Source organism: Canis aureus, chromosome 1 (assembly GCF_053574225.1).
Source record: "Canis aureus isolate CA01 chromosome 1, VMU_Caureus_v.1.0, whole genome shotgun sequence".
Taxonomy (NCBI): Eukaryota; Metazoa; Chordata; class Mammalia; order Carnivora; family Canidae; genus Canis; species Canis aureus.
The window spans coordinates 45,154,762-45,172,378 of NC_135611.1; the positions used below are offsets into that span (position 1 = coordinate 45,154,762).

Here is a 17,617-nt window from a genome sequence, read left to right on the forward strand (position 1 = left end):
GCAAATTCTTGCATTAAAGAAGTAGACTTTTAACAGTGGAGGGTTTTTTTTTTTTTTAACTTTAAAATTTAGGTACTCTGAAAATTGCCGTGTCTTTCCATTTCATTTGGACTACTTATATTTTTTAAACAGTATAGCATTTTCTGTTTTGTCAACTCATTAAAATTTTCCCTTAAGTGATATGACTATCACTTTGCCATTTCAGTGGGTTTGTAGAATTAGTTTTTTATTTGCCAAAGTAAAGACTAATTTGTTCACTGTTTTAACTTAGTGTTACAACCTTAATACATTTCTCTTATTTTTTCATAGGATTAGCCAGTACAATTTGTATTCGATCAAGTAAAAAAACACAACTTTGTATGACTAAAATCCAAGTTATATGAATATAGGTCTTTACTAAATAGGTATCTTAATAAAGGCTCCTTGTAATTGTAGAGAAATTTGGACATTTCTTTTTGTTTTATATGAAAAACACCAAAGCACTTAAAGCACTGCCTGGCATGTCCTACAACATAGGTGCTCACTATTGTAATTGTCAATAATGACCAATAGAGACTTTGGGACATGCAAATCAGTTTTGTGTTAGTTGCAAATAATTAAGAGTCTATTAGTACAGATTTGAATATTCAGAATGGGAGAGGATAGGACAGAGAATGGAGATTTGTGTGGTTCTTGGAGCTTTATAGGTCTTGCAAGACTTTTTTTACACCCAAAGCTTCAACTTTTCGACCTATATTTATCTGATGCATAGGCTAGTGTCAAGCATCCTGCTGGCCCAAGTGGCTTACCTTTCATGGAGAGCTGTCTGTGATCGAATTTCAGGAAGAACAATTAGAAAGCTTCCAGGTTAGTAATAATTCAGTGGTTATTTTTTTTTTCAATAAAGTGGGAATTCAAGTTTTAAAAGTAGATATTTTTTTTCATGGGACTTGAGAAAGGCTGACTCATTTGAAATAAAAAAGATCTATACTTTTCCCATGAATATATTCAAGCTAAAAGATGTTGTTAATCACCGAAAATAAACTAAATACTTACTTAAATTGTGTCTGACTCAATCCATTGTATGGGAAACTACATTTAGGAAAATGATTTTCAGATTTGTTATTAGATTTCCCTATATGACACTGAGAATTTGAAAAACACTTTATCTAAAATAAGTCTGTCAAATAAAATTTGAGATCCAGGAGATTTATCTATTTCAGGAGATTTATCTATTTCAGAGAGAGTAAGTAAACTTACTTCATTGTTGCCAATTCTGGAATGTCTAGTCACCTATTGTAGCCAGTTTAAGAAGATAAGAGTAAGGATCTTGGTTCCATTGGGAACCACAAAATGTCACAGTAACTGTAGTTATCTGTACTTCCAAATGTGAAGCAGTAATTTTTTTCATTAGGGCTTTACAAAAATAACAGCTAGACTCTTTAAGGGCTAATGTAAAATTTAATTGTTACCTTGATATAGAAAGCTGATTATGGAAATGGGGCACTCCCTTAAAATGTTACCAGCTCTAATCTTTGTCACCTTGGTTATTGTATTTGTTGAACCAAAGCTATAGATGTAGGGCTTTACATGGAAGGATCTAAATATGTAATATACCTGCCCCCAAATTCATAATTCAAGGCTTTTGTTTTATTTAAGCCATGTATTTCAGGTTCTTCTAGTATGACTTTCATACTCTGTCTGGACAACTGAGAAACCAGTAGTTCACATTTTAATCAGGGTACACTAAAGTTGATTTCTAAATTAGTATTGGTTTTCAAGGATTGAAAAATGACTTCCCTCACTCCACAAGCAATCTGTTTAACTGATAGTAAAAGTAAGGAATCTGGAAATGTTCTTGCATGAAGGAAAATTTTTTGATGGAGGGTTCACCTGAGAAACTCTGGAGATAAAGGCACTAGTCTTTAGCTCTTCATGAGCCTCTAGCTATGGGTTATAGACAAGTGTATGGCCTTGATTCTTTCTAAACCACTAAACATCAGATGGAAAGATTTTAAGAGTATAGGAATAGTGTAACCAGGTCCTGAATACAGACATGATATCTAGGTTCAGAGAATTACATGAGGCTGACACTTTGTGATTAGTCAAGTCTTTTGAGGTATAATTTTCTCAGTTTTTCCAAAGCAATACTTTACTACTTTTCCCTTCATTCTTGGCAGTTTAGATTCTCATTTCTTTTTGTAGCTCTAAGTGTCTGTGTGGTAGAAAAAGAAAGTGATTATTGAGCACTGCCTATTGTTGTTTTGTCATCAACTATCTACTCAGGTACCTTAAACAGAGCACTTATTCTGGCAGGATGTGGTTGAGCCAGGTTGATTTTTCTTGGTAAATATTTTTGTTGTTCAGTAAGTAGTCTGACTTTACTTTTGTTTCTCGCTTGGCTGTTTACATTTTTAATTTCGCGTTTCAGATACTTTCTAAAACCAGTATCTTTTCTTTCTCTGAGTTTCACATCTGCTTACCAAACTTGTATTTCTGTAGGAATTAGATCTTTAAAGCTTGATATTTTCTTTTCAGGACCTACTCAGTCTTCATTAAACATATGACTCCTGTAAATGCTCCAATAACCAGAAATTAATACTAAGTGTATACTCAGTACTAAATATATTCTCAGAGAATGAGAGCAACCAACAGAGTCACCTACCTATATATAGGGTTTCTGTTTGTTTTAGGTTTTATTTATTTATTCATGATAGACACACACAGAGAGAAAGAGAGAGAGATTGAGGCAGAGACACACAGGCAGAGGGAGATGCAGGCTCCATGCAGGGAGCCTGACCTGGGACTTGGATCTTGGGTCTTCAGGATCACACCCTGGGCTGAAGGCAGCGCTAAACTGCTGAGCCACCAACCAGGGCTGCCGTATATGGTTTTTAAAGAGTAATATGGGGACACCTGGCGGCATCAGCATCAGTATATGCTCTTGATCTTGAGATTTTCAGTGTGAGTCCCATATTGAATGTAGAGATTACATAGATTAAAAAAAAATAGTATTTCTGACAACTGACTAAAAAAGTACTAGCACTAAATCATTTTTTATTCATCTTCTGATTTATTACAGCCTAACAATACTCATTTATTATTCAGTGCTCTTAATGTCATCAGCACTACTGTTCATCTGAATTTGCTTCAGCGTCTCTCATGGACCAGCTGAGTCCAAAGCTGCCAAAAGTCAATTGAGACTGAACAGGGCTTGAGAGAGGAGCCAGAGGTGTGCAGCAGTGAGAGTGATTGCAGTGGGACAGGCATGCGGCCCCCTTGGCCTTTGACCAGATGCTTTATGTTTAAGTACAAACAGAGACCTTTCTTCTTCTGTTTTCCCTTTTTCCTTTGTGAGCATACTATACTCTTGGTGATTATAATTTATGAACCACTATTCTAAACTCCTTTTTATCAAACTGATAAATTTAAAATGAAGTATTTTATTTCATTGAGCCAATGTCGCTAGGATTGATTCATGGGAATAAAGATGGAATGTTTGGCTTATCATGGATTAAGAGTACATATTTGAAATACCAAGTGGTAGATCTCTTGGGACGATGATTAAAAAAACAAACAAAACCCCAGACATTTATCTAGTTTTGGAATTTAGCCCAGGGAAGAAAACCCCTCGGGTCCTTCTGCTCAGACAGCCTGATGTACACCCTTGAACCCTCTAGTAAATGAGAATTAGTAGCATTCCCAATGTCTTTGTGCCACCATAATTATTCCTAAAGCCTTCTGATTGCTAAGCATAATATAATCTGGAATTCACTTCTATAACAGAACTGCTAAAAGCCCTAGCACCCTTGCTTCTTGCTCTCATATCTTTCTAATCTTACAGCTTTCATCTGTAAGCTATAGGAGGTGGACTCATGTATTTTGGGATGCCTTTTTAACTATTGCTTGATCAATAGAACTCTGAGCCTAAGGAAAGTTAACATTGTAATACCCATCAGTAATGGAATTTATCATCTTATGCTACAGCGCTCTATTTTATTTTTATCTAGAGCAAGGTTAAAAAATGTAGGTGTGTACCAACATATATATATCCCTCCCTGATAGATAAACTTTTACCACCACAACTATGATGATGGATACCCTTAATTGAGCTATCCCAGACTCTTTTTTGCTAAGTCCCACATTTCTCCAGGCAGCTGCTACGAGTCAGTTGTTAATATGAGACCTGAAACCTCTTCATCCTGGTCCTGAAGGATTTGACCATTTAAAATCGTGTGTCTTTCTCAAGAACCAGTTCCTGTGTCCTCTCACTTGGCAGTATACAGTTTTTCACTTCTTAAGGTAGTGTTCTGTGTGATGTTACTTTTATATTAACACTGTAAGGACATTATCCTCTCCTTGCCTTTACTGGCCTTGAGATGCAATCTCATTGTGCGTAAGTTAATGAATTAAATGTTTCATTCTGAATTCTTTGAAGTATTTTTGAAGTGAAAGACTACAGGTAAAATTATTAGCTTTTAATATTTTATAGGCATTTTTTCCATAACACCCTAATTATATTTTGGCCTTATTTCAACTCTTTATAGGGAAAAGAATCCTCAATGAAGATGTTAAATGGAATAATTCTATCTTTTGCCTTTGGTTTTAGGTTCACTTTAACCTTGTCAATAAAACTTTTGATTTATTATTAGAAACATGATAAGGCATGACCTTTGAACCAGTTAATCGTTACGGATATTAAAATTTTATCTCAAAAAAATATTAAGGGGACAGTTATTTTTATTGAATTACATTAGAGGAGGAAGTTTATTTAAAAGGAAACAATTGGAAATAACTCCGAGAATGGAATTAGGAGTAGTATATTTGGATTATTTCCCAGAGAAAGTAAAACTAGTAAGAGGCCAGTACAAAGATTGTTTAAGAAAGAGAATTATTTAGCACCTAAATAACTTAGATTTTTTTCTGAAATGAAAAGATGAAGTTTTACATAAAGCTTTCATGTAAAAAGCTTGTTTCATGTTTATGTAACCCAAGTATGTTAGAATAAAATATTTTAAGATTATGAGTGATCATGGAAATCAATGCATATGGCCTTGATGACTTCTTAATACCAAGCACCCTTAAAAAAAAAATCCATTTTGTTTATATCAAGAAAAATAAAGGCAGTTTCGGAAATTTGTCTGCTTTGGAACTTGACTGAACTCTGTATTCTGAATTGATTGGAATGTCTAGTAAAATCTGATTTGCCTAATGTTTGGCTTTGAAGTAATTTGATTTAGTAACATGCAACCATACATAGTTAAAGAGTTGTGGGTTTTTTTTTTTTTAAGATTTTATTTATTTATTTGAGAGAGATAGCAGGAGCAGAGGAAGAGGCAGACTTCCCACTGAGCAGGGAGCTCAGTGTGTTACTTGATCCCAGGACTCTGAGATCATGACCTGAGCAAAAGGCAGACACTTAACTGACTGAGCCACCCAGGCATCCCAAGAGTTGTTTTTCTATGAGTAGCTTAAGACTTGAGCCAGATACTGAAATCCTTAGATTTGCTACATTAACGAAGATTTGCAATTATTAACTATAATTAAATTATATGATGTCTAGACTGCTCTTTAACTATACTTCTATTCTCTTAATTCTTATGCTTCTTAGCATGTTTCTAAAGCACATGCAATTTCCATTTCTTTTGGGAGGAATAGACATAACCTAACAGCCTTAGGAATAACCCTGATTTCTGTATGAACAAGTTTGCCTTAAGTAAATTCTTTTACTTGCTTGGTTGTAATTCTAGATATCATTTTGTAACTAGGTTTTGGGAAAAGTGCATGGGATTTTCCAAAATCCCCACTCTTGGAGATCATCGTATTACAGGCCTCAAGTGTACAGATCAGACTGTAATTAGAGATAGACTTGAATGATGTTCACATTGGCCTTTAGAATACGGAATTCCAGCTTAATTTTTCATCCTTATATCAGTGTATATAGCAGATCCGAAAGTGAATCCAACTGGAATTTTCTTTCTTTGAAAGAGAATGGGGAACAGACCCAAAACACTTACTCAATATCAACTTCAGATGGTTGCAAAACCTAAAGGAGTTCTGTTTAGCTAGATAATCATAGCAAGATTATAACCAGCACTGTGGTTTCTCTCTAGTGGTTTCTCTCATACTCTCAAACATGTGCTTATGTTGAAAATTATTTAGTAAAGACATGAATCTTTGCCTACTATATCTGGGATTATTGTGTTAGCATATTTTAGTGTGAGCTATTTGTATTGAGATGCATTTGGTCTCTTGAGGAAGATCTTGCTTAATGCAAATCCAGTGCTGTTAGCTGTACATGAAGGTGCTTTAATAAGTTTATGGATTCAGGAAAAAGAAAAGAAATTTCTGGGACAAGTTCCTTATTTTTTTAAAGGATATTTTTAGACCGGGAGGGGGAGAGAGAATCTTAAGCAGGCTCCAGCCCAGCGCAGAGCCCATTGCAGGTCCCAATCTCATGACCCTGAGATCATGACCTGAGCCAAAATCAGGAGTCGGACCCTTAACCAAGGGAACCACCCAGGCATCCCATTAGGAGATTTTAAAATGAGATAAATTTCTTTATAGATCACTTTCCTTGGTAATGTTGACAAACATTGGGGGTATTATTGCACATGTAGTCTCTTCCTTGATATGAGGCCAGCTGCTTAAATTGTGAACAAGTACACTTGAAATGTACACATTTCCAGGAAATGACAAGGTTATTAAAATGTAGATCAGGTTTTCAAGTTTGAAGACTGTATTTAGAAAATAAAATTTAACTGAGATGGCTAGTTACAATGTCTTCTGGCCAGTCACTTCTGACTATATGCAACAATGAAGCTTTCGGAACCCAGATACAAATGTTTTTTTCTCTACCCTGAGCATAATTGTAATGTGTACTAATACCCAGAAGCATGTTAAGTTAATATGACACGTTTTCAAATGTGATGACAAACTTAAAATAGCAGATTATATTACTTTTGTGTCTTAGGACAAAAATGTGTTGATTTTAATGGGTAAGGTTTGGGACAAATAAAACATAGAAACTTTTCTTTTAAAAAATTTACAAAATTATGATAAAATTGCATATTCAGGGAACCCCTGGCTGGCTTAGTCAGTGGAGCAAGCTCCAACTTGGGTATAGAGATTTCTTAAAATATGTTTTTAAAAATTGCATATTCGGGGGAAAAATTAATTTTTACCCCTAAAATTTTGTTCTGGCAAACAAGGAGGTGGTTCTTTCAAGAGTCAGAACATCTTTCAAGACGATCCAATCCCTTAAATTGTTAAGGTATTTTAATAAAGCATAATCCTGATGCGCAGGTTCCTTTCTTGTACTGTCTTCGGGAGAACTCATAAAGGGAAATACACTGCTTTTCAAGCCTGGGAGAAGAGAAAATATTTCTTTCACTCAACAGTTTGCTTTCCCTAGTTGCAAGCCTTTTCCATTCTCCACAGAATCATCCCAAAACTTTTCCACCCCCCATAAAGTATGTTCATTTCCCCTCAGCAGAGTACCTTCCTCTTTTCTAGTGACAGGAGCTGCTTTGTTTCAGGCAGCCTTCTCTAAGCTTACTTTAAATCATCTGGTCTCTGCCTCTAGACCATTCGTTCTCAATGAGGAAGAGATTTTGCCCCCTTCTTTTCCCCAGGAGACATTTATGGTTGTAACTGGGATGGGGTTGGGAGTACTCCTGGTATCCATTGAATATCAGGAGCAGGGGCACTGTTAAAACATCCTACAATGCATAGGGCACCCCCTGCCCCATGACAGAATTCTTTCTCCAAATGCCAAAAGTGCCGGGGCTGAGAAATTTTTCTGTAGTCTTAGGAGCAGATGTCACTCCCTACCTCTTTTCTGTATTCTTAACCTTCTTCCCTCTTCACTTACCCCAAGTTTTCTCATTAATGTGTTTCCAGTCTCTCACACTTAGAAAAAGTAAGTGTACCCTTGACCTTTTGTTACTTGCTCATGGAGGAGCAGAGGAAGAGGAGAGAGAGAATATCAAGCAGACTCCACACTGAGCATGGAGCCTGACACTGGGCTTGATCTCATGACCTGAGCTGAAACCAAGAGTTGGATGCTCAACTGACTGAGCCGCTCAGGTTGCCCCATTGGTCTCAGTCTCCTCTTCCTCTTATTCCTTACTGCACTGTAGTGCTTTTGACCTCACCAATCCTCTAAAGTTGTTCTTTCTAAAGTCCTCATGACATGCTGGACTCTCTGAACTGTTTACCTTTTCCTGGTGTCCTATCTGATCTCTGCCATAAACATCGTATTTCAGCAATTTGATATAACCTGCAGCTCCTGCAGAGTGCTTCACTGCTTGTCTTGCTGTTTCTTCTGCCTCAAGTAGGCTCTTTCTCTTCACTGTGCAGACTCCTATTTGTCTTCAAGACTCAGGGCAAGAGCTGTATCTTTTCTGTTCTCCCCTGAGTAGCCATCCTCTTCTCACTAGGTATCTTTGTTATAGTACTTTGTGGTTATAATGTAATTATTTGTTGACTTGTTTGTTCTTCAGAGGCCAAGATCAGATCTTATTTCTGCTCCTGGTGAACTGCCTGAGTCAATACACATTTAGTAAAAATTTGTTGAAAGAATTTTTAAAATTTGTTTTAAAGGTTTATTTGAGAGACAGTACTTGCATGCACACCTGTGGGGCGGGGGGAGGGGCAGAGGGAGAGAATTCCAAGCAGACCCCATGCTAAGCATGGAACACAACATGGGGCTCAGTCTCATGACTCTGAGATAGTGACCTGAGTTGAAAACTGAGATTCGGTCACCCAACAAGGCACACCAAAATTTAATAATTATTATTATTTTATTTTTTTGAGAGAAAGTGTACATGCGTGAGCAGGGCAGGGGGAGGGTCAGAGGGAGAGAGAAAATCTTCAGCAGGCTCCATGCTGGGCATAACCCTGAGATCAAGACCTGGGCTGAAACGAAGAGTCAGATGCTTAATTGAGCCCCAAGAATTTTCTTTTAATTTTAAAGAATAAACATTAAAAAGAAATCAGAAGAGCCCAGAAAGATAACAGATCTGGAAAAAATCTGTTCTTAACAATAGAAGGCCTTAAACTACAAAAAAGTTCAGCATCATACTTGGAAGCCTGTTAGAAATTGAGTCTCAGGCTCCATCTCAGACCTACTGAATCAGGATCTGCATTTTTAAAAGCTCCTCTGGTAATTCATAGGAATGATAAAATTTGAGAAACAAAGTTCCAATTCATTTTTCTTTCTCCCAACAGATGTGGTTTTCCATATGTCCAAGTGGAATACATAGAATATTTTGATATTTGTAAAGATTAGAATAAGTACCTTTGATGAATGTATTTCTCTTAAGAGAGCAGTTAGCAGAAGCCCAATGGAATACTTATTTTTAACAAGGAAGGGGAGATCATTTTTTTAAACTAGAAGTGCTTTTTGGTGTATTTTAAGAGTTTCATTTGATACACCTCTGATAATGTCCGTAAGAAGAACTTTGCATTTCTCATGTGAATATTGTTTTGTCTGTAGGTTAAATTAAATCTTGTAATAGGTGCTATGAATTTGTATTAAGGAGATAAATGCGTAGACTTTAGTCCTTTCTGATTTGGAGGCAGAAGTCCTACTTTACCAGGAGATACTGACATTGTGGCTGTGTGGAGTGAATACAATTTAATAAAGTGTGAAAGGCTTTTAAAAATGTCATTGAAAAATGGGATGTAAAAATTGGAAACTATCAAGCCTTTGTTATTTAAAAGTTACTGTAAGCAGTATAACACAGCTGTGCTTTTAAGATGAACATATAATGGTGAATGCTGTTATATGGCACAACATTGGTGTATTAAATAGAGGGTTTCAATTGTACTATTAAATTTCTATAACGTAATTTCTAAAGATACAGGAAATCTGATTTTTTTTGTTAATGGTCTGAAAAAAATGACCCAATGACCCAAAATGAAGTGTTTTGATCAGACATTTAATGTTCCAAGTTTCTTAGCAAATTTTTTGAGGTGGAGCCCAACATGGGGCCTGAACTCATGACCCTGAGATCAAGACCTGAGCTGAGAGCAAGAGTCTAATTCTTAACCAACTGAGCCAGTCAGATACCCCTAAATTTGTTAGTTTTTTAAGTTATCTCTACACCCAACATGGGACTTAAACTCATGACCCCAAGATCAGTCACATGCTTTACTGACTGGTTCAGCCAGGTGCCCCAAAGAAGTTTTTTTTTAATGCTAAATTTTAAACTTAATTCTAAAACTCAAATGTAAATACTTGAGGGGTAAGAGTTGGAGAAAGCATGTTATTCCATGGGATTATCATTGGGATGGAAAAACAAATTCACAGTAAATTCAAATACTTATTGAAGAGTATGTACATTTAGTACTTTGATAGGTAAAAGTTGGTGATTTGGGAAAGATAGTAGAGGACTGACGGGACACAGTCCTTGACATCAAGGAGTTTACCTTCCAAATGGGAATCAAACTATTTCAGTTTAATGTGTGAATTGCTTCAGCAGAAGGATATACAGGATGCGCTAATAGTAATAGAAATCATAGTAGTAGATTTCACTACTAGTAGTAGATTTCAGTTAGAAGTTGCTGCCTTTTTTTTTTTTTTTTATGAGAGGATGGGGGAGGGTCAGGAGAGAGAGGATCTCAGTCTCCATGCCCAGCACTGAGCCCAACTCGGGACTTGATCCCACAACCCTGAGGTAGTGACCTGAGCTGAAATCAAGAGCCAGATGTTTAACTGACCAAAGCACCCCGGTGCCCCAGAAGTTACATTTTTATTTCAGCAAATTCCCTAAATCTCAATATCCTTATCTATAAAACCAAGATAAATATGTCTATCTGGAAGGCTTGTTTTGAGGATTAAATTAAACTACGTGTACAGTGCTTTGTACAGTACCCAAACAGACTGCTTAATAAATGTTAGCCACTGCTCCTACTCTGTGGCCATTACTGTGTAACTGGAGAGAATCCTTCCTTCTAGCATAGTGCTTTCTGCCTCCCTTCCTTCTTTTTGTATTCATAGCCCTACTACATGGATTTGAAGGAAGTGCTCAAATCTTGGAGGTCAGATCTAGATCTCTTTGTAAGTTTATTTTCTCTTATTGCTCCACTCTCACTATGAAAAACTCTTTTGTTTTTTGAAAGTTTCCAAGACTTCGGTGTTGTGGTCCTTTTACAGGATGTTGCCTCTCATCATTCAACTCCTGCATCATCCTGTATGGACCTCCTTAGTCACATGTGGCTATTTAACTTTATTAAAAATTAAAACTTCAGGGGATCCCTGGGTGGCTCAGCGGTTTAGTGCCTGCCTTTGGCCCAGGGCGCGATCCTGGAGACCGGGGATCGAGTCCCATGTCAGGCTCCCAACATGGAGCCTGCTACTCCTCTGCCTGTGCCTCTGCGTGTGTGTGTGTGTGTGTCTCTCTCTCTGTCTATCATGAATGAATGAATGAATAAATAAATAAATAAATAAATAAATAAATAAATAATCTTTTTTAAAAAAATTAAAACTTCAGGGGGCACCTGACTGCTCCATTGGAAGAGCATGTGACTCAGGGTCATGAGGTGGAGTCCCACGTGGGGTGTAAAGATGACTTAAACTTAAAAAGAAATTAAAAATTCAGTTCCTCGAGGCTCCTGGCTGGCTCAGTTGGGAGAGCAGTCACTTGATTTCAGAGTTGTGAGCTCAAGCCCCACATTGGGCATAGAGTTTACATTAAAAAAAAAAGCAATTCAGTTTCTCAGTCATACAGCCTACACTTAAATTCTCAGTAGCCACATGTGGCTTGTGGCCACCAAATTGGATGGTGTAGGTGGGGAACATTTCCACAAAGTTCTATTTTCTAGCACTATTGGAAAACAGCTATTGCTGTTAGTGTAAGACCCAGGAAGTGCGCTGTTTACCTTGTTAGCAGTTTTACAATTCAAAATCCTCTCTCCCTCACCAAATTAAAAAAAAAAAAATTTAAAGCCTATCACCCTTGGTTATTTTTCCATTAAAGAGTTAAAATGCAGATGCCTGGCTGGCTCAGAGAACAAGGCACTCTTGATCTTGGGGTCATAAGTTGAAGCCTCATATTTGGGCATAGAGCTGAAAGAGTTAAAATGCTTGAACGATTTTGGTTCTTATTTTTATAATTATAAAGTTTGGATTGATAATTATCTGAAGAGTTTTATTAAAATATCTCGAGTTCTCAAAATTCAGTGAAGTTGTGAAACAATTTTAGACATCTTTAAAATGTTATTTATGATTGAAGATAACGTTTGATGAGATTAAACATATTCAACAGACTGCTTCAATCCCTCTCTTCTTCAGTCTTTCATATCTTATATTTGCCATTTGTTTTTTCTGAGCAATGCAGCCTGTGTTTTCCAAATACAAACTGTTCATTTAGGGAGCTCCATACTGCAGCTGCCATTTACATCTACATTATTACTTGTGGCAGAAAAACAAACATGCTGACAGATAATTTTGAATGAATCAGCAAAAGTAAAAAGACCAAAAAGTTTCTGCACAGACTGCTGCTGGCAAATTTACAGTGAGTGGAAGTGTTGTTCAGTTATACAAACATTCCAGAGGAGTTTGCCAAGAACCTATCTGTAATTCATTCCTGAAGTGTCCTCATAAGTGCATATATCAAGATCTTCCCAAAGAGACCTTTTATTATTATTTTTTAATTCTGTGGCCCTAAAAATGATGTCCTTTATTTTCTGGCTTGTTGCAATAAAAAATTCACATTTACAGATATGTAAGTCAATACTAAATTTATTTTCATAATACGAAATAGATTCTTACCATGACACCCTATTCAATTTACTGCATACTTTATAACTTGAAGCCATATATTCTCTATAATATATAGAAATATTAAGGCAAGTAATTAATCCTAAAGATTGGGAATCAGAGTTGAATAAAAAGGGAATAATCCTCTCGTGTTTTTAAAAACAACTTGTATTTAGAGCTTAAAAACACCATAGAGATCATTGGCTGTATTTTTACAGAAGACAAAGCTTAGATTATGAATCCATGGTGATGGACCTAGGTAGCAGTTTTTTTTTTTTTAAATATATTCTTTGCTTCATATAGTAAGTGTATATAATTAAATAGTATTTATAGCTTATACATCTCCACAGAAATTCAATGAATGCGGCCACCTGGGTGGCTCATTTGGTTAAACGTCTGATGTCTGACTTGGCTCAGGTCATGATCTCAGGGTCCTGGGACTGAGCCCCATGTTATTGTCAGGCTCCCTACTTAGCAAGGATCTGCTTATCTCTCTCGCTCTCCCTCTGCCCCTCCCCCCTTCTCATGCTCTCTTTCTCAAAATCTTTTTTAAAAATGTAAACTCAGCAAATTTGAATTTAAGGAGATTCAAAGAGGACAAGTTATTTCATCTCTCAATCTTTTTTTTTTTTTTTTAAGGTCAAACATCTATTACATCTAGCTCAAGTGTTTGAGGTCCTGAAAAAGTAACACAAGATATTCAGACGTGTCACAGTACAGTTGAACCTGGAAAGTATTATGCCAGAGGAAAGACACCAATCACAAAAGACCACATATTGTATGCCTTACTTATATGAAATGTTCAGAATAGGCAAACCAATAGATGTAGAAAGTAGATGAGTGGTTGCTAGGGGCTGAGGGGAGGAGGTGATGGAGGGTGGCTGCTGATGGGGACAGTTTCTTTTTGGGCAATGAAAACATTCGATAACGGTGATGATTGTGCAACTTTGTGGAACTGCTTAAAACTACCGAATTGTACACCTGGAAAAGGTGAATGTTATGGTATGTGAATTAATCCTCAAAGAGAAAACAAAAATCAGTAATACATATCAACCCCTTAGCAATTACCTACCACATAATTAGCTCTCTGTAAAAGATTAGTTGCTATTGCTATTAGGGTCCATTTGTGAATTTTAAGAAAATAATGCCTAACATGTAGGAAGTGTAATATTTAGTATTTTATTTCACTGCCTGAAATACTTACAAGTGGTTTAACCACTGATAGCTTAATTATTTTTGTTATCTGTGGCAGTGTTTATGATGTAAAAAAGAGATTTACCAACACTAGTTTCCCAAATTCAAATGTTAACTGTAGCAATCTTTTTGCAGGAAAAAAATCCCACATTCTAGTTAGTATTGTAATATGGTTTCAACAGTTTTCTTAATGTAAAAATACATGCCATTAAAATGGTAAATTTTATGTCTTGGTGTGTTTTACCACAATTTAAAAGATAATAATATAAACACTAAGTCTAAAGAAAGTTGTTCATCCTGAGGTAGTCTTTATTTGCCATGTTAGTCTTTTTCTTTTATTAATTCAGATAATCACAGATAAAAATCTTTAATGATGGCAGATTATATATTCAGTTTGGAGCTTTTAAATCATTAACAGCTAACATTTCATGTTCATATATAACAGGTGCTGAATAGGGCACACAGGAAATAAGTTCCATACCTCAAATTTATCTCAAAATGTAAAGATTCAGTGATTTTGGTCTTGAGGGGAAATGATGCATCAGCTTTTCATCTCAGCTATAGTATCAGTGTCAGTAACTTACACAAGAGAAATCTCTAAGCTTCAGGATCTATAATAAAGATGTACTATAAAGCTTCATGTAATGCTAGTAGCAGAGAAAAGTATCGATTTCAAGGACTCAAGACATGAAAATAGTTGAGGACAAAGACAGTTTACTAAGTATAGTAAATGCCTAGTAATAGCACTTGATGTATAATGTAAAATGTTTACTCAAGATATTTGTTCAGTACATTAATTTATAGCTATTTGTGGGGATATAGTTTGTTAATAAAATAAATCGTGATAGCTATCATCAAGCCACTTCAATATGACTAGCATTTGGTTTGAGTGTGAGTCCAGGTTTGGATGGAGATACCAAGAAATTCTCTAAACGTTATTGCCTTCAAAGAACTTGGAGAGGGATCCCTGGGTGGCGCAGCGGTTTAGTGCCTGCCCTTTGGCCCAGGGCGCGATCCTGGAGACCTGGTATCGAATCCCACGTCAGGCTCCTGGTGCATGGACCCTGCTTCTCCCTCTGCCTATGTCTCTGCCTCTCTCTCTCTCTGTGTGTGTGACTATCATAAATAAATTAAAAAAAAAAAAAAAAAACTTGGAGAGTCGGGGGAAGGGAGAAGAGTGTGAAATACCAACACCATGACGAATGGTATAATAAAACATAAGGTGGAATATAGTCCAGTGCTTCAGTATTTGGTGAAGATAGGAATGAAATGCTACAGATAATCAGAAAATGGAGACAACAGTTAAGGTGGAAATGATATTTAGGGCAGGCCTTGAAGAACTGCCATAAGATAAAGAAAGGGTGAAAGGTATTCCAGGCAGGAATATTGACCCAGTTGGGACAAAGGTATAAGCCTAAGGGTCAACCATTCAGAGGCTGATGGAGGATCTAAGACCCATCTGGCGGGAGTTGGCAAGGTCCCTTTAGGAGTAAAGTGACGTGTGGTTGGGTTGGTTAGGTTGAGACTGAATTGCATAGAACCTTGAGAGCATCAGGAGCTGAGAAGTTCACATTTTATCAGTTAGACGGTGGGAGAGCCAGTGATTTGATGGATTGGTGTTTCTGGAGAGATTAATGTGGTAGTTCTATGTAGAATAGGAGAGTGCCAGTGCAGAGACCAGTGGGTTTGTTCATAGTGCCCTTGTGGGTAGCATATGCTTTCTGTGACATAAGACTGGTCTTGGGCAGAGTTATTCTAAGTAAGCTGTTACCTTCCTTTTGCTTTTTTTTTTCCCTCCACTTTTTCCTCTCCTATTTCTCTTCATTACCTCATCATAGATGCCAGACAATTACCTCTTATTCATTGAGTTGGTGATTTTAGATATCTATTAAAAAAAAAAAAAAAAAAACTAACTTTAAGAAGTGATTTTTATAAACAGGGCTTTTTCTCTTTGGCTTTTTATTAGAGGTTAATGATGAAATGGCAGGGAATTTGAACTTTTGGACAGGGCACACTGCCCAGTGGGATCATGCTGTGAGCAGGACCACCTACAAGGGTATCTCCCTTTGTAGAATTAAGTGTCTCTCAAAGTGTGGGCCATGGGTAACCTGAATTAGACTACCCAAAAACTTTGTTCAAAATGCAGACTGAGCCCTTCTCAAGACAGTGATGCTAAAGCTCTGAGAGTAGATGAGGAAACCTGCAGTTTTAACTAGCTATCAGGTCACTTACATACTGAATTTAGAGAACCATTGATTAAGGCATTGCCATTTTCTATGGAATTATTCTAGCAAGTGGTCTTAGATTCCATTTCCCATTAGGGAAATTCCATTAGATTCCATTTCCCATTAGGCCTTTTCCTAGTGGGATATTTCCCAGTAGACTATATTAGAGGTAGTATCTTATTCTCAGGTGGAAGCCAAATGAACACTACATGCTACCAGTTTTATTTGGCTAGGTATTGCCCTTTTTAACTTTTTTTTTTTTTTTTTTTTTTACTTAGAGCACAAGTAGGGTGGGAAGAGGGGCAGAGGGAGAGGGAAAAGCAGACTCCCTGCTGAGCAGGGAGCCTTGATGCAGGACTTGATTCCAGGACCCCAGGATCATGACCTGAGCTGAAGAAAGATACTTAATCTACTGAGCCACCCAAGCTCAGTACAGTTGACTTCTTGTTGTATAGTAAAACCAACAGTTCCCTCCTTAAAGTGTTGATTACTGACAGCATAAGTAGCCCATCTGTGTTGTGTTTAATCTGTCAAATCTAATTAAATTCCTTTTTTGTAAAAATGTCCATATTACCAATATCTAGAGTTGCATGTCTCCTATTACACTGTTGGACTTCTTATTTCAAACTCCCCGTAATTATTAGACTTGTCCTTAAAGTGTGTTATAATGATCAGTGAACCTGTATTTTGAGATTCTAGTAAGTAGGCTTTAAAAGAAAAAAGTTAAAACAGGAATTCTAGACCAGTCAGAAGCTAGACAAGTGAAAGTAGCCTGTTATGGGGGGGGGAGTTAAGGGAGAAATTATTTTTTTTTAAATTTATTTTTTATTGGTGTTCAATTTGCCAACATATAGAATAACACCCTGTGCTCATCCCGTCAAGTGCCCCCCTCAGTGCCCGTCACCCAGTCACCCCCACCCCCCGCCCACCTCCCTTTCTACCACCCCTAGTTTGTTTCCCAGAGTTAGGAGTCTCTCATGTTCTGTCTCCCTTTCTGATATTTCCCACTCATTTTTTCTCCTTTCCCTTTTATTCCATTAAGGGGGAAATTATTATGTATAGTTTACTTCTTGTTGAGTGAAAACACTTGACCTTGTAGTTTTACTGCACTTGGCTCCCCTTTAGCTTTACTGACCTTTGGTTAATATTACCATTTTAGTACTCACTTGACTGATAAGCATATTAAATACTTGACAGATAAGGAATTTCTTTATGTTCATGTCAGATGGAGTTAGGAATGGAACTCAGAAATATTTATTCCCCATGACTGTAGCATATAGCATGCTACTTTTCATTCTAGTTTCCTGGTTAACACTGAAATTGAAATATTCCTTTTTCTTCTTTCTTTTTTAGAGATAGAAGGGGAGCATAGAGAGGGAGAGAGAATCGCAAACAGGCTCCACAACTAGCTCGGGCCTTGATCCAACAACCACCCTGAGATCATGACCTGAGT

At 36.9% G+C, this 17,617-nt stretch overlaps 1 protein-coding gene across 5 annotated transcripts in view; it reads left to right on the forward strand.

Moving 5' to 3' along the window:
• SCAF8 (SR-related CTD associated factor 8) overlaps positions 1-17,617 on the forward strand; it is a 147,062-nt gene that overhangs the window by 88,460 nt on the left and 40,985 nt on the right. The window contains exon 23 of one of the 5 annotated variants that reach the window (XR_013379852.1): positions 752-846. The exons of the other annotated variants lie outside the window; for them this stretch is intronic. The gene's annotated coding sequence lies outside the window, so the exon portion shown is untranslated. The remainder of the gene's footprint in view (positions 1-751; positions 847-17,617) is intronic. 5 annotated transcript variants of the gene reach the window in all.